This window comes from Sylvia atricapilla, chromosome 3 (assembly GCF_009819655.1).
Source record: "Sylvia atricapilla isolate bSylAtr1 chromosome 3, bSylAtr1.pri, whole genome shotgun sequence".
Lineage (NCBI taxonomy): Eukaryota > Metazoa > Chordata > Aves > Passeriformes > Sylviidae > Sylvia > Sylvia atricapilla.
Genome location: NC_089142.1, coordinates 94,159,574 through 94,181,477, shown reverse-complemented (window position 1 = coordinate 94,181,477; position 21,904 = coordinate 94,159,574). Strand labels below are relative to the sequence as shown.

At 37.5% G+C, this 21,904-nt stretch overlaps 1 long non-coding RNA gene across 3 annotated transcripts; it reads left to right on the top strand.

The window, feature by feature from the left end:
• Positions 1 to 899: 899 nt before the first annotated feature.
• LOC136358481 (uncharacterized) lies at positions 900 to 21,163 on the top strand. Of its 3 annotated transcripts, XR_010743120.1 has the most exons (5): positions 906 to 1,019; positions 13,622 to 13,716; positions 18,667 to 18,775; positions 20,756 to 20,825; positions 20,913 to 21,163. It is a non-coding gene; the product is annotated as an uncharacterized lncRNA (long non-coding RNA). The 3 variants fall into 3 exon arrangements; XR_010743118.1 differs by having other exon boundaries at positions 20,756 to 21,163; XR_010743119.1 differs by lacking the exon at positions 13,622 to 13,716 and having other exon boundaries at positions 900 to 1,019; positions 20,756 to 21,163.
• The last annotated feature ends 741 nt before the right edge of the window (positions 21,164 to 21,904 follow it).

Here is a 21,904-nt window from a genome sequence, read left to right as displayed (position 1 = left end):
TTCCCTCATGGGGACCAGACATCTTCTGGGCCTCAGTTACTTGCTCAAGACCCAATTGTCCTGGTTCAGTTTTCATCCTTATGGCTGGGAAAGTTTCCTTAGTATGAAGAGTGGCAGGGCAAGGTTATCCTCCATCAGTGGTCTCTTGGCACAAGTTTTACAGGCAGCACCAGCACAGCTGGTTGTGATCAAAGACAAAAGAGGTGGATGGGAACCCCTCACTTTGTCTCCTGAAGTAAACTACAAAGTGTTACTGCCAATCGCAGAGAATGGTGTTTATTTACACATTCACATGTACCAAGAGAAGAAAATAATAGTTAAAAAACGGAATTTTGGAAATGCTCCACTCGGGTGCTGCACTGTCACTGGCACAAATAAGAAGGGTTTTACATTTTGTTGCTTATCTAAACTATGGCCTTAATCCTGCTTCTAGTTACTTCAGTGGGAGTTTTGCCATAAACTTGACCATGGTTCTGTGCATTAGAACACACCACTTTCTTCTCTATTTAAAGACAAACCTGAGTCCTGGGGTTAAATTATAATTATACTTTCATCAAAATGTCTGAAATTGCCAAAATAGGGCACATAAAAGCTCCATTCAAAGTCTTGAATTTCAGAGTTACTGACCTACAGTAAGAGTCAATACATGCAGTGAGTGTGCTCAGCTTATACCTTCTGCCTCCAGTGCAGATTTACATGTCTTATGTCACCAGAAAATTAAGTCCAAGCACCTGATATTGAAAGATTTATCTACACCTAGAATTCAGCTCCACTTTTTGAAGCTAAGTCAGAAGATTATCATAGCACAAAGCAATGTATTTCCAGAGGTGAATTCTTTCATACTTAATGCATCCCAGTTGTCTTTTTAAAAAAGAGTAAATGTATATTTTTATTTTTCAGAATTATTGCTTGTTTATTTTGTACTGTCAAGGAGTTCAGCACGCTTGGAGAATTTCAGTGAAAAGGAAAAGCTGATCTTTCACTGTCCAGTAGACATAAGACCAGTCATCAGTGCCAAGGTGAGTTCTTGTTTGGTAATAATCATTCTTGCCATTGCAGTAATGTGCTTTCCTACTCTGTCACCCAAAGTACTGTGGCTTTAAGACAAAATACATGGCAAAAAAACAGATCTGTTTAACTTTACTTCGACTTTGCCAGCTTTTCAGCTATGCCATTAAATTCAACACAGTTGAAGGTAACAGAGGACCCAGAACTTATTCAGTGGTAAAAAGATTTTTAATACTATTTTTATGATTGAAATGTTAAAATGATATAAGATTGTTCCTATCCATTTAAGATTATTCTCATTAGTTTTCATAATTTTTAGAGTCCACTTAAGTAATTTATGGGTGGGCCTTTAATGCAGATGTAGCAATAATTGAATCCTCTTTGGCCTTGCTGACCATAGTGCTTTCCACCTAAATTTCATAATTGATACTGAATACACTCAAATGTCACAGCTGTGAGGTGCAAGAGCCTTGAAGGCATCTGGTACTGTGTTCCATTTTATTTTGTTTATACTCTACAGAGGTGATAAGTATTTAGGGAATACAACTTGATTGTACAAAAAAATTGTGTGGAGGAGCTTACACCAAAATAAATCCTCAGCAGAAAGAGGTCTTTTAAGGACAGTGCAGAGTATTCATATGGCAAGCTACCTTGGGACAGGAAAGAACTGCTACGTGTCCAGTGGCTATCCCTTACTGATGGATTCAACAGGAACTCTGCTTTAGATTGCTGAAATACATGTAGTTATATATAATCTATCTATATATGTAAATCACCCATATCTGTTTATCTTGAAGTGTTTACACCATTTGGGATATACTTTCATTCTCTGAAGGGGGTTTAATATATGGACTCTCAGAGAAATTTATCATAGCCTAGGGCCAGAGCAACCAAATAATCTTAAAAGGGAATGACTGTAGTCTCCCAGCAGAAACCAACATTTCTGTGTCTCAGATTGGGAAATTCCCCAGGCTCTGTTTTACTGTTGAAGTGGATCCAAATTCCAAGTAACATAGCTGGTTCCCTTAGGAATCTGGTGCTGATCCTCTGTTGCTTCACACCTTGTACTATCACCCAACCTGTACAAAATGAGCGCAAAACACCACAGGCTCCAGTTTGACATTTACTCCACTTCAGATATTTCAGTTCATACCACCAGGGAAAGTGGCCCTTCTTCTGATTTGTCAGCTTTTTAATCTCACTTTCCACTGGAGAAATATATGTACAGTCCATAATAATGGGAAAAAATAGTACTTCAGATGTATTTGATGGTCAAATAATTTCATTTCAGTTCCTGTCAAAACAAGTGCAATAATATTTTCCTCACAGGAGTCTTGAGGAAAGCCTTGCCTTTCAGCTTAATCTCTAACTCATTTGAGAATTACAAACTGGCTTGTCTTTGCTAGGATTTGTCAACTGTTTATCCCAAGATAAACCCACCTTCTTCCATTAACGGCAAGGGAGAAAGACAAGTGATTACACTCCACATGTCTCTACCATCTTGGTTTCTGAAGGCAAAGCTGCCCTAATTCATAAAGCTGTACTTCTGGAGAGATGAGGGAGGGACAAAGTAGAAAGTAGTTTAAATACTTTGAGGATTTTTTTTTCTTCTGTGAGGTATTGAGGAGTGCCAGGATCAGCTATCCATTCATTTTGACTGATTGCTTGTGAATTGGCATCTGAGAAAAGCTTTCAGCAAGTGTCTTGCATGTTGTGATGTCCTTGTGAGTCATAGAGCTCACCCAGCATTTTCAGAGGACTGGACAAAGCTGTGGGGTGGCCACCCTCACACCACCTCTCAACTGGCCCCAGGGCTAGAAGAATTTCTGACCCATTCATGCACAGTGTTCACCTGCCTAGCTTCATTGGCCTGGTTTTTCGGGGAAGGACCTTCAGATAGCCTTTCTGAAAGATGACTTTCCTCACCTCAGAGGGGATCCCAGTCTCTAGGCCATCAGGCACAGTCAGGACCTGTCTTGCCATGCTGCTCTATGATTCTGTACTGTATCACTATGCTCTTCTTTATGGTCATGTCTATTCCAATGCTGGATGAAAAAAACCTCAACATTTTTACTGTGCATATATGTTCTTTGTAACCAAAGCAATCAAGAGCTGTAGTAGGTATTGTGCTCTGGATCATGGCATTCACTGGAGATTATCTGATTTAAATGAATTTAAATTAAGGCTCTTCTCCTCAAGCATAAACACAGTCTCCTGCCTCTTTAGAAACAGAAAAGGGGGCAGGACACGAATAGGGTTGATAACATCAGTCCTTCTGAAAGCTAAACTGTGTGTTAGGTAAAAATAACCAAGACTCTCCCAAATAATTTACTCTCTTGTGAATAAAATTAGTGACTCTATAGCCTAGGTGCACATTTGTGGTGAAATAAAATTTATTTTGAACTAGGTATCTGATTGCTTCACACAGTGTCATCTTATTCTGCTATGATCAAAAACCCTGTTACAGCACTTGCCCAGTACAGCCCACAAGCCTGTGGATCTCTGCTGCAGCTCCCTCAGTAACCTTCCTTCCAGCCCAAGGAGTCCTACTTGGTTCAGCCATTCCTATTGCAAAATACACAGCAAACCTTGTCCAGCCCTGTTACCATCCTTTGTGAGTTTCTGGCCTTTAAGAGCCTATTTTTCAGTGCAATGGGACTAGAAATTCATGCAATATACAGGATGAATGAACAACAAGTTTTCAGACTAGGAACATTAATTGCACCTCATAAAGGTTGGCAATTGTTCCCGCAGCTCCAAGATTAGTAGCTTCCAAAAACCTCAAATAATACTGGTACTTTTTATGCCTTTGACAGTGAAGCTTTTGTGGCTAATCAGAATTCCGCAGATCCAAGGGAATCTCTTGCCAGCCTACATTTCTCTCCATTAAGACCTCTATGTATGAAACAAAAACCACAACCAAACTGGCAGTTGACAGATTGGCCAGTTTATCACTTCATCACAGCATGATTATTTACGCCAGAAGAAAATTATTCCAATGAAGCAATTTATGATTTCAAAATCATATAAAAAACATGTAGTCGTGTATCAATAATCCTGGAGGTTCTGTCAAGAAATATAATGATAATGAATTATTTTATCATGGTACATAATCTGATGTTCACACAGACACTGGAAGATTTACACTAAAATTATGAAACAGCTGATTGCAGTTGAAGGCTGAAAAGAGAGAGGATCTGAGAAGTTTTGGTCTAGATTGGCATCTTGGTTACACTCAGCATTTTACATAGATTTGCCATTTTAACCAGGGGCAATTTCTTTGGTGAGGAAATCATGTGCACTCTGTTGGGTAATGAAATAGATATTACTTTTTTAATCAGCACTCTGGATTTAAGTTCATCTAAGAGTTCTAAAATGTGAATTGGTCATAAACTGTCAGTGCTGTTTAGAATAAATGTGCCTAAATCAAACCAAGTGTGTTTGGGATGACATGTAAATCTTTCAATATTTACTGTAGGTATGTAGGATCAGAATGCAGAACTAATGCACCCATCAGTATATCATGGTATTAAGACAGAAGAGACCCAAACATTGGGTTTTGAAGGCAGGAAGAACTTGCATTGACATGCAAATTTATGTCAGTCTTATGTACTGAGGCCAGCGGCCAAACAGCTCGTTTAAAAAGTGAGCCATAAAGACTGACACTGTCACTGGACACTGAGACAGGATTTATGGTGCCCAACAGACACTGCCTTGGAAGATGATTCAGGAAAACCTGCTTGATTACTTACGTGGCCTTTCTGTTCAGTGTGTTTCCATAACCGTGGTACAAAACACATGAATATGAAAGGTAAATAACCAGGTCAACCAAATTAATTGATGGAAATGAGTCCTGCACCATTATATAGTCAATATGTCAAATTACTGAAGGTAAGCCTCTCAGTCATCAAGAACAAGAAATTTGTCCTATAATACTGGGAAAGAAGACAAATTTTGGCTAGATTTCTATCAGGGAAAAGCATTTCTCAATTCTTTTTTTCTCCTACAAAATCAAAATTACAGATGCAGATATTCTGACGCAGATACAATAAGATTAGTTGAAGTTAAACTCTGACATATTTGAATATTGTTACAGCTCATGTTTCAAAGCCAAGCATGAAGAAGTAAGGATATAGATCCTATGAATTTCTATCAATTGCCACATTTTAGTGTCAGCAAGTGATAGACAATTTTGTCCTTCTCTTGTCCCATTTCTGTAATGTAATATACAACTCATGCTGGAGCTGTGGCATTGAAACATCTCACACATGCAGTGTTTTAGTAAATTGAGACTTCCTCATTGCAATATGCTCCACTAAAGTGAAAAAAAAAAAAAAACAAAAAAAACCCCAAAAAAACAAAAAACAAAAAAAAAAAAAAAAACACCCCACAACTATATATGGGCCTTGCTTCAAGCAAGTATTTACTCATTTTACACATTTTATCCCTTTCCATGACAGCAAAAGGAGTTTAAGGCTCCATTTACCTTAATGATACAGTGTTAGTTTTCTGATATTACAACAGAAATATCCTTCTGACATGACCTGGAAACACCTGTGAGGGTACCTGCACTCACTGAGTTCTGTTTTATAACATTTAATACTTGTGGTTGTGATAACAGTGTGGTGGTTCTGTGATGGAGTTATTTGCCTTCTAGGCATGGGCCAGAATTCACAAACTCATTTCATATGGTTTGAAATATGTTTCTATTGCAAGAAAGTTCACTTGTAACACTTTCAACAGAGATAGACCAGATTTCAGCAAGATTTGGGTAAGGAATTGTTCCTTATTCTAATAGCACCTCACAGAACGGTCCAGTTGAAATTTCTTTGGAAGAAGTTATTTCATTTTATGTAAGTGACAACTTATCCTACAGAGGAGGAGATTTCTAAGTCATTGTTAATTATTGTGCTCTCCTTTATTTCACATCAATACGTATTTATTGCTACTTAATTATACTATTTTGCCCTCACATTTTTAGAATGCACTGATTAACCTGCAACTAATAGAACTCAAATGGGTATAGAAAGGACCTGATTGGCCTATAGAATTTTTTGCATTTTATGATCTTTTGCTTTTCCTTTGTGCTTATTCTTTTACATGTCAACTAGCATTTCTAGAATCCAAAGATTTTTCTGAAACTTTAACATTCTTGCCATAAGCAAGAAAGCCACAAGCAATGTTTTGAAGATTTTATTCTAGGTCAAAGAGAATCTGCTGACAATAGGAATTCTTTTTGAGTAGACCCTGCTGAATAAGGACTTTTGCTGGACTTTTGCTTTTATTTCACTTCAATATGCTCACAAAATGAACATAGTGGTGTAGGATTGCTACTAATTTGCTCTCAGAAAAGTTCTGAAATATGGTTCTTGCTTTAGACTTTAGTTAACAATACTTAACTAGGATCTATTTTGTAATTATTTATAAAAATCTATGTTTCTAACAATATTTGTAACCCATGAAGATAGTTGTTGGAGAGGTTCGCATAATAATAACCAATAATTCCTCTGAACAAAACATTGAGAATATCAGCCTCTGCTCTCCAAGCAATCCTATGGAGATCAATGTTACCTGGCACTCCTTAGTGGATCTGAGATATCTTGTAGATTTTGGTCCTGAGCTTCACAAAATGGGATAATTTCTGTCAGGCAAGGGACTTTCTACAGAGGTGACACTGAAATTCCATTTAAAATTTGTTCTCCTTCTCTCTCTTGTGCTTTTTGGGGACCACAACAAATATGGTGATAACTTGTTTAGTCTTGACAGTGCCTGTGGTTTATTATAAGCAATGGAGGATGTGCATTTGCCAGGATTTGCTTCTCTTTCTGAAATCTCTCTTTTATGCAGGAGCTAGATTCAACAAATTATTTGTGCTTTAGTGGCAAAGAGAAATAACTTCAGCTGTCTCCAGACTTAGGCTGTTGTGGCTGGAGTATTGGTTTTGGACACAAGATGCTTCCCCTCTGTCCCCACCCCAACATAGTCATCTTCTCAGGCTGGTGTGACATCCTGGGGTTGTTCAAGGAAAATGTACTTCAGGGACCCAGCAAAAATCAATGGTTTTAAACATCAGCCGAGTTTCCCAATCCAGTTCACAGTGAAGTTTTTGTTTGTTTGCTGGTTTGTTAATGTTATTTAAAATAGGAATTATCCAATTCCCCAAAACTACAAAATCACTGAGTAGTTCTGAGGACTTATTACTGCTGCACTTGTACCATGTTTTGTAAGTGGTGAGACCAAAATGCAGCATTGCTGGGCTACTGCAATTTCTTGACAGGTCCAAGCTTTCAGGTTATTATTAAATGTCATTGCTTTAAGCTTGCTGTGGGCAAAAGGTGTCGGGGTAAATTAAGTACAACAATCTCCAAGCTTCCTCTCTCTTAGAGCTGTTCCTAAGTTGTTTTCTTCAACTTCCATGAGACTTGCAGGTGCTCAGAATAAGGTCCCATCCAGCAAATCAGTCTACACCCTGCATCTGCCAAAAATGTGGAGACAAGCATTTTGGTTGACATCTCTATCTTGACATGACAAATGCTAAAAAACACTCATCCTCCCCCAAAGTTAAAATGAAAAAAAACGGCAAGGAAAACCTTAATATTGGTTAAAATGTCAGTTGAATTAAATGAGAGTGCTGTGATTTGTACCCATGAGGGGAGAAAGAAAGAACAGCAGGTATGTTAGAAGTGCAAAAAAATATTGAGTTTCACACATAGCATGTACAAGCTGACAAGTCTGCTGGCAGCTGCCTGGTCACGGGGGGCTGCAGGGATAGCAGGAAAATACAGCCAGTGCTGTGGTCCTGAGAAATGGGAGAGAAAAAGGGACAGAGCAAGGCAATAGATACATCTCTTGGCTAGCTAAAGCCCAAGTCACTTTGGACTCAACTTCAGAATTGGGAAAGACCAAAACTCAATTTCTGGGAGATTTAAAGCACAGTGAGAGGCCCTCTTTTCCATAAGTATTTCCTCTGATCATCTAGCCCTACCCATGGTTCCATTGTAGTGGATCTGTATGGAGGTTAATATCTAAACATACTGGAAACTGCTGAGACAAAAGGCAAAATATAAATAAAATTTTAAATGCACGATCTCTGCTTTTTCATAGTTAGTATGAAGATTGAACAAGCAAACCAAAATATGAAGTCTACAAAAATCAGAAAATTATCTTTCCGGTAATCAGAACTGCTAATTGGAGAAATGGATTGTTTTAGTTTTCCACAGAAAATGTTACATTTCAAGGAAAATCGAATTGAAAGAAAAATATATTTAAGCCTGTAACAAAAAGCTTTTTCATATCTGAATGCTGAAATGGATTGTTAAGCTATATAATCAATAGTTTCCTTGTAGTGAAAGAAAATGGAAGAAGATTAATTTCGGTTTTGAATTATTGCAATATTTTCTCATAGTTTTATAAAGTAATTAAGTTTATCCAAAGTTCCATTTTCTCTGCAAAATCAACTTAAGGAGCAAACAGTCAGACAATAAGGTCTTACACTATGTAAAGTTTTTAAACTTTTACAAGTATGAGGTTTCTTTCCAGATTAGACACATTCTCATCATGTTCAAAGAATAATACTTTCTGTAATTATTTTAGATGGATTTCTGGATTTCTGCTGTGGTTGAGGAGATCATGCTGAGTTTGTTTTTGTAATGTGTTAAAGTGCCTAGAATTTGGAATGGGCACTTAAGTGGTTTTTTTATGAAAACAAAACAAAAAACCAGTAATAATAACACGTAAAAAAGTTATGACCTGAAAGTTGCAGTCAGAGTGTTGTCCCTATATGCTTTTTACTGCAGTTGGCACGAGGAAAGTCTGACCTTACCAGCAGCAGGCCTATTTTGTGGGTAATTTGGGGATGAAAAGCCCCACTTCATCACATCACTTAAGCAAGCTCTTAGCTCATTACACACACTCAAGTTTAATTGACTTGGAGGTTTAAGCAGAGCACAGTCTGTGAATAGGGTTGTACTGAACACGACCATGGTATTCTCAGCCTGGAGACTGCCAATCCACACAACCAAATGGGATGTTCTGGAGTCAGGCCTGTGCCCAGGTTTTCCAGTGACTCCTCAGCCAGCCAAAGGCCTGTTAGGCTTGAACATCCACAACTCATCCCAGCTCCAGCAGCCATGGTCCTGCAGTGGCACTGAAGATGGGTGTTGTACCTGCTTGTAGGTGTCATTTTTGAAAGAAATCAGAAAAGATGAGACCTAGGTAACCACTTATTTTAAGTTGCTGATGGTTGTGTGAAGCCAGTCTTCCTCCTGCTCTTTTCAGTGCCAAATTCTTGTAACCTTCCTAAGCGTAAACACTCTGAAAATGCAGGGTAAAGTCAGGGCCCCAGTTTGGGCAGCCTCCCAACTGCACCTGCCTTCACAAGCACGGACACAGCATTGCTGTTTCAGCTAATGACCTCATCCTTTAGATCACCATGATATCACAGATAGTGGTTTTAGCAGATTTGAATTCTGTTGAAATCTTTAGACTTATTCCACCTTTATACTGAACGCCAGAGAAGCTCCAGTTAATCTTCTTTAAGGCCCTATTCGCTTAATGGAAACGCTTAGCTGCATAATTGCTTTGAGCCTATTGCTATTCCAAAAGGAAAATATAATAATCTAATGGTATTGTCTCTATAAGCGAATGAGAATTTCAGGAGTGGATGTTGGTGCCACCCATGTGATCCGGGGAGGTTAATGCAGTTAAAGTTATTTCACAGTCCATTAAGGAGCTTACGGTGACCCGCCGACCTTTGAGCCAACAACACGGAATCCATTATCATCACAACGGAGGAGCCGGGGCTCCGCCGGCTCCGCAATGGGCCCGGGAAATCCCAAGTTAGTACTTAGTTTAAAAAAATGCACTTTTCTTTCTGCTTCTTGGGTATGGCTATTAATACACCCTCCCGTAATTTGTAACATTAACATTGCTGAAGGTACAGAAAAGGACATTGAAATGAAGACATCAAAACTGCTGACTTGGTTCGGGGTATGATAATATTGGCTACATATTGAAATGGTGGATATATATAACAGGAGAGATCAAGATGAAGAAAGTCAAGGAACTCATGAAAATTGATGATAAATTATTGAAGGTTCTGAAGCTCATTTAAGCAAATAATAGCTTTACTTCTCATTTTCTGATACCACAAGGCTAGTGCTTTTGTTTTGTTTTGTTGTTTAAAATTATTTATATGACGTAGATATTTGGCAGGAAAAACAAAAGGACATTGGGAGTTTACTTTATGCAGCATAGGTACATTGTAGTTCAGCAGATGTAGTTAATTCATATTTCCTCACCTAAACAATTTCTTTTTTTTTTACTTTAACTATTTTATTTACACATTTGTAACACTCTGCAGAAGTATTCTCTAGTATATTTAATGATGTTAAAATAAATGAATAATCTTCAATTTAAAAAGAATTTTTAGAAGCTTGTGTAAGTCACACACAAAACATTGATATGGCGTGCTGAGGAAGAAAAATTAAATTATAAAATCCTGAAATTTAGCAAGAAAGTGTCACAAATTTTAGCCTCAAAGTTAATGAAAATGCAATCTTCCAAGCTGATTAAGAACATTAACAAGAATATTGAGATGATATATGCATGCAATTGTGTCACATTTTTTAACAACTATACTGTTAAAATTCTAACATGGAAAAGATCTCATCCCACAGCTCAATAAACATTAAACAATTTGATAATGCAGGCACCAAATTATACAGCTTTTTGGTATGGTTAGGGATGAGAAGAGAATGACAAATCTTCCTAAAACCCTTACAAGGTTTTAAGGATCACAGCACTGGAGAGGTGACCACTATCACTGATACTTCAAGATGTATTTTAAACAAATAAAAATTGAGACTGCCACAAGCAAAGCTGCTCATGTCTGTGGTATGGTAGTACTGACAGAGAAAAAAACATATATAGCTCCAGCAATTTCAAGAATGCAAGACAATAGCATCTTTTCATAGCTGGTAGTCAGCTCAAATAATTTGAAACAGAGTTATATCCTCTTGATTACTTTAAATGAAAAAATAATGTTCTGATGATATTTTTTAATGACAGGTCTTATGGTAAACATTCTGTCTTTACTATGGAAAACCTTGAGAAGGTAGTCTGAGTTGCTCTGCTGCAAAACATAGTTAAAACTTCCATGTATCCTAATTTTCTGTATTGTCTCTTTAGAGAGATTTTGAAAATTATGCATATGGAGATTGGACTATGTAGAAGTGGCTGCAAAAAACAGCAGGATATTTTGTGGAATACCAGAATGTGTGTTAACTAACTGCATAGTGTCTCTCACCATTTTACTGAAAAATAAATTTAGCTGAATGATTCTATTAAATGACAAAGATAATCTCTTTCTGACTCTTTAATAAACACCAAAGGAAGGGGAGCATATCTGTGGAGTGCTGTGAAGCTGGTAGGTTTGCATCACTGCTCAAGTTAAAATAGCTCTTTTATAAATATTAGGTTTTTAACATAGCAAAGGGGCAGCCAGGCTGTATCTATCTTTTTAAAGATCATTATGGTTACCCTGTCATTAGCTAAATAATTAAGTAGTGAAAGTGAGGGGAGAATAACAATTTGAGTACTAAATGATAACTAGCCTTTAAAGATATTTCATAAAATACATGTTATTTTAGAGAACTGGTGAAATCATCATGAGATACTGTGAGAGGAATGCCATATAGGCAATTTTCTTTCTATTTCTAGTCCTTATTTTTAATGAAGGAGGGGTCATTTTGTTAATTTCTACACTCACTTGCCAGAGCAGTGTGCAGCTTAACTGAGCCCCAGTTCTCTCTCTCTCTCTCACACAGACACACAGAGGCACTCTCAAATACATTTACAGAGCAGCAATTATTGAGAAAGTAGCCAGGGTAAATGTGGGTTGGCATAATAATATAATACAAGTAATTAATCATGGGTGTAGGATTCATTATGTCAACAAACTAGATGAAACCTCCTTGGGAGTGTGATATAAAACAATATGTAAGAATGATTTCTTTAAAGTGACAGGCAGAGGTAATCAATCAAAACTCTACCTGAAAAAACAACATACCCATAAACCTGGAATATCTGGGACCAGGAAGTGTAAATACCATTACCGCAATATGGGATACCTTTCAGAGAGTTCTTATGCAAATGGAATTAATAAATGGAATACCAAAACAATAGATGTGTTTTACCACATCACGTAGATGCATAATGCAGGATTTTTTTATAATATAATTTTTCCTAAGGACTTGAACACTTTCCTGAAGATTATAGGAAAAAGCATAAATAATGTGAGCACTCCTAAAGGCTCTACATTTTCAAGTTGCAGTGACAGAAATAAATAACATTGACACACAGCTAGGAAGTCCCACCACTGCACACGGGCAGGAAGCAGAAGCTGATTTTTCTATGTAGAAATCACATCTAGGAGTACAAATTTCAGGCAAAAGTTAGTAATAACTTGTTAGTGAAATAGCAAGTGAACAGTGAAAATCTTTGGGCGTAAATGGAGCTCCAAAGTGAGTCTCAGACTTCAGTAGCCAAAAATAAACCAGTTCTTGGCTGAAAGACATAAGTGTTATTGTGAAATTGATATCCCTCCTTGGCTTATTCCCAGACAATATGTTGCCTTTCTGGGGGCTGATCAATGTGATTGATGTGATGTGTGAAATCCAGGAGGGAGCTCCCCTTTAATCAAACCCACTGTCCTCCACTGATAGGCAGCTGTGGACTAACATGTTCTTCTGCCTTGCTCTCTCTGGCTCCCCTCAGAAATTACCACAGGCACATCAAAAAGGACGAGAGGGGAGAGACAAACGAACAGCAGCACAGGACGTGAGAGGGCAGCAATCGAGCGGTGGATTTAGTTCTTAAAAACCTGAAAGCCCGTGACTCTGCCAGGCAGCCCCTGGGACAGAGAGGACGGGTTTGGTGCCAGGACAGAGCGTGCCCTGGTGCTGGGTTACCCCCACATCCCTCCCCTGGCTTCCCCTCTCTGTTAGCATCGATCTGAGCTAGCTCTTTGTACTGCTTTGGGCTAGCACAAAGATGAAATAATCAGGGTTAAAAATACCTTAAAAGGTTTTTGGGCATTGCTTTACTCATTTAGACATGATGTAAGTAGCTGTGCAAAGAATTTTAAATATTGACCCAATGTAATTTTGCACATCACTGGCTTATAGCCCTCCACGTTTCTCTTCTGCTTGTGCAGTGAAAAATGAGTGTGTCCGAAGGTTTGCTGGTTTTGGACTTCAAGCAGCACAATCTTTTTAGCTAAACAGCAATTAAATTGTTAATACTTCCTAGCATGTGGAATACATTAAATTGGTCTATCTTAAAAAGGTTAATGTTGCAGCATGATTTTTATATATGCTTTTAGAGGCTTATTTTCACAATTTTAAAGATTTTAGTGGTACAAATCTCTTAAGTTGATTAACTTTTCTTTAAAATTTTCTATATTACTGTAGTATCTTCATATCCGTTCTTGATGCCAAACTGTCAAACAATGATGTCATAGGCCACCAGCTAGGAAAGTCCATCCAGGCCCTCAATAGAAAATGTATACAGTTTTAAAGCTGAACCAATAAAAAATAACTTTTTTTCCTTTCAGAAGTGGAGCAAGTAAGGGAATTTTGCAATCTGAACGTGTTCTTGAATCCAAAGGTGGAGTAGCCAGAGTTAATATATTTTCAGTACCCATAATAGGTAGGTAAATAAAAGTTGATCTAGCAAAGGATTTAAGTACATGTTAACTTGAAGTATTTGAACAACCTTGCAGAGTCTATGCCACCAGTCATAGGCCATGTGTTTTAATGTCTTACAAAATGAATTTACAGAGAGAGATTGATTTTTTTCACTGAATTTGAGCACAGTACTCTGACACTGAAAGTTCAAAGGCTTTGTATGGTCCGTACATCCCATAGCCAAAAGTTCTACCTGACTGCCAGGTTTTATAAGTTTGCCATTGCAGCTGGGAGTTGAAAGCCTGAATAAGAACCTAGCATTGCCAAACCCAGAGCATTAATCTGCTTCTTGTTTTTCCTGTCCCTTTGTAGCACCACACTGCTATTGGGGTGGAACCGTGAGCATGCAGACAGGCATTCTTGCAATATCTACCTTGCTCCTGTACTCTTCTGAGTACCAAAAATGTATTTTTATTTGCATCAGTATAGACCATTCCCCGCCATAGAGCAGACAATGATCATTTATGTAAAAATGCATCATATGAGAATTGAAATTTTTTTTTCCTTTCCTTTCCTTATTACGAGTTGCATAAGTAAACCCATTTCTTTCAGATTCAGGCAAGACTGCACAGCAGGCTTGGATTGAACAGGAACAAAAAACCCCTCAGCTAATGCCATAGGGTAAATGTAAATATTGAGAAGGCAAAATTTTCCAAGGTACAGTCTTTAAAGCTGATTTTTTTAAAATAGTACAATCATGAATGCACTAACATCATAGACATACACTTAGAAAATTGCATATAGTGAATATGAAGAGCACCTATCTATATCTTATTGATTTTATTGCTGTAAAAATGCACATATTTTCCAGATGTAGACACACAGTATTTGTATTTATACATCCATACCACACCCTTACACAAAAAATTCAAAAGTCCTAGTTACACCAGGATTTTTCCAAATCCAAAGTATTTCAGGGTTTTTCTCAGGCCCAGAGAATAACTGTTTCATGGGGGTTTTGTAATTAATTAGTTTTGGGTTTTTTTTGTTGTTGTTGTTTTTTGTTTTGTTGTTTGTTTTTTTTTTTTTGTTTTGTTTTGGTTTGGTTTGGTTTTTTGTTGGTGGTTTTTTTTGGTTTTTTGGGGTTTTTTTTTTTCAATTATTTTAAGATCCTCTTTTGTAAAGGAAAAACAGCAGAGTATGCTTGGAATTCTCTTTCATGAAGTGGAAGTTAACAACTTGTCTGACTACCAAAATGCATCTGCCAAAGCTTAGATCCTCATCTTGATTAGTAAAAATGTCCTTTTCATGGGACAGACTCAATAAAACACTAATGAGTGAGGGATTAATGAGGGTAGCACTGCTTTACTGAATTCTCAGTCCTGCTCTACCTCACCGTGTTGCTCCTTGCCTTTGGAGTCTTTGTGTCAAGGCCCAGTTCTTGTGGTGATGACATTGATTATCTCAGAGAAGGAAAAGAAGCTGAAGGTGTCAAAGAGTCCTCAGTCACACCAGAGACATCTGTAGGATGTCACGTGAAAAATATTTAGCTTGCAGCCAGCAGTTCCCACGGAAATTAACCCAGACTGGAACACTGCTGGTCTAAATTTCAATAATTTTTAAAGAAAATCTGAAGACAGAAAGACATATTTGTTTCTTCGTTCCAAGTAAAAGCCAGCATTTGGAAGTGATATTTTCCATCAAAGAAAATGTGCACAAATATTGCCTCCAAATCATAATATTTTCTGTGCAAGAAAATTTATTTTGACATCAGTGAGCTACACTGTGTTAAATTCTTATTTTTAATAGCATGCAACACAGTAATATAAGAAAGAAATGCCACAAGTAGTGAACACTTCAAATGTGCATCGGCTCACTAAAGCTCACATATTTGTTCGCTCACATATTTGTTGCCTCACATATTTGTTGAATGCATGTTAGTAGCAATGCTCAAAGTAAGGCTACAACACATTCTTTGGCTGTGTCTCCATGATAAGTATCCCTCCAAGTACATTTTCAGGGGAGTCACACTGAAGAATTGCAAGCTCTGATCTCAGCTGGGCCACTGCAGTGAGTCCTGCAGATAATGTCGAATGCACAAAGACCAAACAATGGGTAGACTGCCAAATTCTTATTTGTCCTTCACATGAAGACCATATTGACTGTTTCAAAAACTCTTTGTATGAGCCATTATTTTCAAATTGTTTCCCAACTTATACTGCAATTGAAAATTGGACAGCTCTTCAATTGCTCCAACATTTCAATTGATTACCAATACAGGTTTTCAGAATTAAGAATATTGCTCTATTCTTTTCCAACAGCATCATGTTGACTTTGTGTTGTGGTCATTTAAATATTGCTCCACAGTTTGTGCCGGACTCTGGTGTTTAGATAACAGAAGGGAGAATCAATTAGATTTATTATCTCTAAGCTATACAGTAAGTGATGAGGCAACCCCTACAAGAAATGCAGCACCCCTTTTCAAGGACTTGTGTAGCTGTAGTTTTAGTAGTTTAAGTAACAGAGCAATTTATAGCGACATATACAATGATGGAAAAGTCTACATAAATGGAATCAAAATTATCCCCAAGCAGGAAAATGAAGAAAGTAGGTGAGAAGGAACTGACTTCCATTCTTGAAGGAACTGACTATGGCTGATTACCAAAGTCGAGGTTACAGCTCCAAGCCAGAAGCTAAACTAGAGCAGTCTTCTTGAGCTTTCCTGGCTTCTTTTTGTCCAGAAGTCTACGTCAGGTTTAAAACTCTCCTTAAGCTTCTTTTGCTCTTCTTTTTTTAGTAGGAGCTTTTGAGTAAAATTGACCAAAAGATGTGATAGAAATGCATTTAAATGCTTAAACTTTGCATCCTATAATAAATGGTCTCCTGAATTTTTTCCAAAGTCAAGTGGAGACAGATTAGGTAACTTTCTGATATCAATAAGCTTTTATTCATAATCTGCATGATTGTATTTATGGCCAAAAAATGTGATTGTGAAAAATTTTTTGCTTCTCCAATAAAAAGCAAAAACAGCACTTGTTTTTTTCTCTGCTCAACACTAGGGATTTCCCTTCATTTGTTCCCAATGAGATATTCAAATTGATGGGATAGCATCAAGGAAAAGGTCACATACACAAAGGCTAAAGAGCTTGATCCATCCCCCAAAATCAATGGAAAGTTTCATGTTGGTTTCAATGAGAGCAAGATTGGGCCCATAGTCCTTTAATCTTTGCTCACAATTCTTCAGAGTCAAGTGTTTTGCCTTCAATGACTTTGGAAAAAAAAAGGAAGTCCATCCCTCTGAATAAATTATTCAAAATCAACCTTGGAAATACCTTCTTGTATAAAATACACTCAGTGTTCTTCTGTCTGAAGATAAGGAATAAGTTTCACATGAGTAATTTCCATGTCTACTAACTTCCCCACTATGTTCCTCAATTAATTTTTCCACCATGATAAAACCTCACTTATTACTGGTTCAAGGTTTTCATGACTTTTGTGACACATGCAGCTCATTCAAAAGCCTATTGATTCATATTCTATTTGAACTGAATTTCCCAAATTGCCTTCTACCTGGGACATATGAAGAGCCAGTAAGTATCAAGCTTGCCAAAAAATGTTAAGGCTCCCTCTGGATATAACAGACCTATAGATTCCTGAGTATTAAGCTCCTCAGTGAATGTTCATCTGCTGCCCATTCATGACACGTGTTGTCTAAATAACATGTAAGGTTTATTCTACCCCTACAGATATGAGCAATGCAAACTGGGAATGCATGACAGTTTTCTGAAGCTGTAGCATCTCTGGATATTTTATTTGATTATACTTGGCAAGCTGTGAATCTGAGAAGTTTGACACTTAGACTAGATACCTCTGCAAGAGTCCTAGGCTGACCCAGAAAATGGTCTCAGAAATTCAGATGCTGCTGCTTTTCCTCCATAGCTGTAACAATGATTGAAAGGAATGGCACTGTGCAGCTGAGGACACCAGTTTTTTCCTTTGGTGTTAATCAACCAAAGTCCTGATCAGCTTTAGCCCTTGAAGGCTCCAGAATTCTCAAGTGTTGGCCTTACCTGAGTATTTGCAGAGCTCTTCTTAAAGTCTGTTTATTATGTTCTAATAAATATTCTTATTTATTCTGCCTTTATAATCAGATTGTAGCATTTTTAATTTTCACTGCCTCTCTGTTTTTCTGTGTTCTAAATGGGGACTTTAATTGATATTTCACTAATACAGAAATTTCTGATCATGTACCATCCCACAGAGCACCTCTTAATATCCCCAGAATCCACGGACAGGCCTATTACAATACAGACAGAAATCAAAACTTTATTAAAATCTTACATTCTGATCAATTTTCCTATTTACATCAAAAGGAAGGGTTCTCCATTTCAGTATGTGGTTGAGCAGGTCCTACAGGCACAGTCCCTTAACCACCATCTAGTTAGATAGATATTTACCAAGGTTCAGGATTTTCATCACTCTTACTAAATTACAAGCTTAAAGGTGCTGCAGCCACTGTTTCTCCAATAGAGGGTAATCCATTATAAAATGTTGTGATGACAATGCTTATTTGAAGTATTTTCAGTTGAAAAGAGATAAAAAAAGTTAGAATTATGGAAGTAGATTATCCAGTGTGGTTTATATCACAGCAAAATCTAGTGTCAGCATAGAGCTAAAAAAAAACCCTCCCTCTGTAAAATATTTGGGCATATTGTAGAAATGCTATATTTCAAAAATCTGTTGTGTGCACTAAAAAAAAACTTGGAAAAGAAGTGAAATGAATGAGTTCATTTAGAAGTCTTATTCTATTCGGGGAAATGTCAGAAGTAGATTCATATTGAATATTTCCATTGATAATTATTGAATTTTACAATATTTATGTAGTCTTAGGACATGGCAAGCCACCATACTTTCAGAACAGTCTGTGCTCAGAAAAGTAATTTGCTGTTCTGTGTGTTCATTCACAAATCAGGCTCCAAGTTTAGAAGACAGAAAATCTGTGCTGCCTGGCAACCCCATCTTTTCCTCCAGGGAGATGGCACCATCACCTCGCACACAAGAGGAGGAACTGTCCCTGAAAGGTAAGGCAGGCGTGAGAAAACAGGCAAGGGACAGGGGTGGGTGTGGAGGCAAAGAGCAGAAAATAACATTAGCTAAAGTAGCTGCCAGTGAGTGCAAGATCTCCCTCTTTAGCAGCCGAGATCACATCCACTCTCACCTAGTCCTGGGACTCCAAGGGGGTGTGCGAGTGCAGGCACAGCTACTGCAAGTGAAAAGACAGCTTAGCGTTTAAACAGGAACATCAAATCCAAGAACCTCTAGGACCTTAGCATCTACACAGATACTTTTGAGAAAGTTAGTTTCAGATTTAGGTGCGTAACACAGCCATGAAGTGGCATACCAGAGAGATATCCTTTTCCAGTTTAACACTGGCAAGCCTGTTGGCAGTGAGCACAGTGACATTATGCTGAATTCTTGGAGGTTAGTTCTGATGAGAAAGCATGACCAACAGTAATGATATTTAACATCACAAGCTAAGTTAATGTGAAACTCTTCAAGCACTGTGCTTTGAAAATATGTTTCTTAAAAGATTTTCAAACACATTTTTGGAAATGTTGTACAATGACATTTTGCGTTGCTGGTCTTATCCCTCTAGATTTAAATAGCCTAAACAGTAGACTGTGTTTGCAATAGTTGAAAGTCAGTTGGATCAAGTCTGTTCTCAAGTGAATCGATGTATCCTGATTTATACCACAGTTGATCTGATTAGTCTCATAAGAGAGGCAGCAGCTCTAATAAAAGCCTCACTGGAAAAAAGTAGTGTACCTACTCATTGCTAACTTTAATATTTTGTGAAAACAAGAAAGACTTGAAGGTAAGCAGCTTTAATGAGCCATTGATTTTCCTTTTTTTTTTTTTAAATGTTAATGAACTGGCTAAAATAAGTGATGTTTTTTAAAAATATATATCAGATTTAAACAACATGCATGATGTTTTCTACATGATCCCAAGTGTTTATATATTAAAAACCAAATTAAAACTGATTAGTTGATAATGACTGCAGATGCTGACCTTTGGAAAGATTTATTAGTCCTGCAAACTGTGAACTGGGCTACCTGCTCATTCTGACCTTGATACAAGAACAGAAACAGCAAATGGTAGATTTAACCCTTGCTGAATCTAAAATAAATCCCTGATAAAAGAAACATCAGTTGTGGTTAAACAGCAGAACTTCAGCTTGTGAATAATAATGCAAGTCCTTCTTTTTTTATTTTTTTTAATTGAGACTATTAAGGGGAAAATAATTAATGTCCTCTATCTCCCTGTCTGTTTACTAATAAATATCTTTTTAGGCCATACAGAGGATTTGGTGAAACATTTCATTATATAATCTGTAGAGTGACACTTACTTTCCATTCAGCAGCAAAGCAGGTTAATGTGCATCATACAAAAGGATCGTTATTGCCTCCTTTTGGTCTCATGATTGGTCTCATTCAGTGTCCACTGCAGACAGCACAAATATTCCCCTTAAGTTTGTTCAAGTACAAGCACAGATATGGAGAAAGCTGTAACATAAAAGCAGGCAGATATTAAGGTAAAACATCAGTAAGTCTTGTAAATATCTAAGAAAATTATTTAATTGCAATTTAGGTTTAAATAATGATGATAACTGGAACTGCTTTAGCTTACTTTTTATTTATTTATTGTAACTTCTTTTCAGCAGCCTGTTGATGACTCTTTTAAGCTCACAATTCACGTCCATTGACTTTAATACAGCCCATTGCAATACTGATAGATCCTGCCTTCAGCAGCTGCTTTATACCTTACTAAATTAACAGCTAAACATCAGTTCTTACTCCTGTGCTTTTAAGCACAAAGAAGCCAAGTCTGATAAATGGACTGTGATCAGGGGCAACTAGTTACATGAGTTAATATTAAAAAAATATGGGGTGATGGATGGGCAAAGGGGTAGAGGAGAAGGGAATTTTGGGTTGGGGTTTTGTGGGCTTTTTTTTTTTTTTTTTTTTTTTTTTTTTTTTTTTTTTTTTTTTTTTTTTAAGCCACCCCGTGATCTACACTGCAATCTGTTTTGTCCGTTGCTTCTGACAGTATCACAGGGAACCTGGCTTGGTGAGATTGATTGGTACCTCCAACTTAGCTATTTCCTTGCAGAATGGCTGCCTTTTTTTGCCTAATGATGTTACATTTGTCCTGCAGATGATGTAGAGCATGCTGCAGAGGATGAACAGCTCTGCTCTGATCACTCCTTACTTGGCAAGTACTCACGCTTCACACCAACACTCCTCAGCACCATTAATATTATATATAGATACCCTTGTCACAGATTTACATTCGGTGATCCAAAATCGGGACAGGAAGGGTGAAGTGTGCGGGGGGTGTGTGGGTGAGGAGGTGATCTGATTTATTGTGAGGAATGTTGGTGAATAAAAAGGAAGTGATCAAATTTATATTAATGTCTTGACCTATATTCTCAGTGCTGCTTTTTTCGCTGCTCAACCCCAAAGTGTCTTTCCTTCTGCAACAGATTTCAAAAAGTCTTTAAAAACATGACGGTTCAGTGTCTCCATACGTATTTACTTGCAATAAATTCTTTGATATCACAATGTTGTGCATTGGTGACAGCCCCTGGGGAGATTAATTAGTCATGAAGTAGAAGCCAGGCTCCCAGTCTCTAAAATGGTTCATGCATGATCTGTACATCCACAGCTGGATGCACACAGGAAACCCAAGCACTGAACACAGCAAAACACAGAGAAAGTTGCAAAGTTACATTGAATTTACATACTCACCTTCAGATCCTATGCGTAAGGCTCACTTGGAAGTTCATTAGAGAAAAAGGAGACTTCTAGTGTACACCTTACATAGGAAATGCAGTACTCAGCCATACACAAATGTTGCACGAAGCTGGTGAATCAAAGAACTCAGAAAAGCAGAAATAAGATTTCTTGCAACCTAACTTCAGTGTCTTTTATTTAGGTCTTTGGTGATAAATTATTTAGTGCAATAGTTTTTATCCAATTCCTTTCATGGGGAACCTGCTCTGGGGATAAATCAGAGTCATTAAGTAAATCCTTTCCTGTAAGAATGTCATCTTTGTTTTTCAGAGGAGATAGACCACAGAAGGTTTCCTGCGGTTTCTTGTGTGGCATTTGCTAAGTTGCCTACATTTATATTCTGATCTCCAAGTA